Source organism: Gavialis gangeticus, unplaced genomic scaffold, assembly GCF_001723915.1.
Source record: "Gavialis gangeticus isolate Ggan-Ray unplaced genomic scaffold, GavGan_comp1, whole genome shotgun sequence".
NCBI lineage: Eukaryota > Metazoa > Chordata > Crocodylia > Gavialidae > Gavialis > Gavialis gangeticus.
The window spans coordinates 1,903,351-1,905,195 of record NW_017729014.1 but is presented as its reverse complement, the minus strand read 5'-3'; positions in this window follow the sequence as shown (position 1 = coordinate 1,905,195).

Here is a 1,845-nt window from a genome sequence, read left to right as displayed (position 1 = left end):
TTCTCCAGGGAGATGAGGGACGCAGCAAACTTGTTTGCTGGCATGGCATTGCATCGGATCAAGTGTTGTAAGTCGAAACTGGCGTTGTAAAGTTGAAACGGTGTCAACTTATAAACGTTGTAAGCGCGAAACGTCGTAACTCAAAATGTTGTAAGTCAAGGACTGCCTGTACTTAAACTCTTGTTTTCTACTCCCTATGAATGGATATATGCTTATTGCCTATAGGTAGTGTTAGAGAGAACACCTGTATAGTGTTGTGAAGCTGTAAAGCAGTGTAGGAATGTTGAATATTAACAGTAATGGTAACATGAATGTGAAATTTTCCTGTTTGATTTGCGTTTTAAATTAAATTTAAATTTGCAGTTATTTTGGTAAACTTAAGTAGTCACACCAGGATATTTGATGTGAAAGGCAAGATATTTGTATGAATTGTTAGTCATTTCTTCACGCTTTTATTGGAAGTGAAATTAATCCATCATTAATCTGACAATTTTTAATAACAGTATTCCCCTGTGTTGCTGCCTTTAAAAATTGTTATGCATTGAAAATAGCACTTTATGATGAAATTGGTGTGACGCTTTTGCAACAGAAGGAAGCGTGCTGCAATGCTATCAGGAAACCAGCCGTCAGCAGCACAGTGTAGTGCCATTGTGCCCCTGAGACGCTTGCTGCAAGAATGTGGGGTGCTGACAGTGGCCATCTCAGGAACTGCCGTCCATGGGACACTGCCACTGCAGCATTTATTCATGGGGAGCACTTCTTAAGTCTCCAGATAGCTCTGACAGAGGCTAGGGGATACTTCACACGCTCCAGCCCTCTTGGTAGATGAACTATGGGAACCCAAGAAAAAATGGGGAAAATAACAGCAGGAGAGGAACTATTTGCACATCTGCTGTCAATGGATTCAGTTTTACTCCATCATTTCCTATGGAGCTAAACTGGAAGAGGAGAGAGGCCAGTACAATAATGTTTGCTAGGAATGTGTTTCCAGATGACCATGGTGCTGTGTGTTGGTATCTCAACATGCTAATGCACAGCTGCAGTGGCACAGATACTTGCCAGTACTGTATGTTAGTAGGATGGTGGGACTTCAATTTTATTTTTAAACTATGAAAGAATATATAGTCTTACAAAAAGTGAATTATCCCCTCTAGAATGCACCAGCTGGGCTACAAGTCAGGCATGAACTTTCAATATTACTGATTTACATTCTTTTAAGTCTCTTTCAGAAGAATTAAATGTTGCTGAAGTATGTTAATTGGGTATAATGTGTGTATGTAAATCAAGTTAATTAGAAATTACATATTTGTGATTTGGGCCAAAAGGCCCACCTAATGACAGATTTATATTCTTTATTTATAGAATTTAGGTTTTATTTGGAAAAAGATAAATGATTTATTGATATTTTAGTCAGAAGATTTAGACTTAGACTATTTGATACCTGGTTGACCTTTTTAAATGTAAAAATGCTTAGCTTCCATAGTGCTTTGACTCTGCTGTTGAGAAGTGCTTTATGGAGGAGACCACTTTAATTACTCCCATTTTATATATTTTAGTATTCCCATTTTAGATATGGGACTTACACAATATTATCCACCAGGCCAGTGGCAGAGCTTGGAATAGAAACCAGGTGTCTGGAGTACCACCTTGGTGCTGCTAAGCAGTTATTTCAAATACATTTGATGATTCAGTAGTTTTGAAACATGGTGAAGTGACACCAATCAATCAGCAATTGATTACTCTTAGGTCAGGGGTGGGCAAAATGTGACCTGTGGGCTGGATCCAGCCCACCAGCTGATTTGGATCTGGCCCCCAGGCAGGCACCCACCAATTAATTGCCCCCCC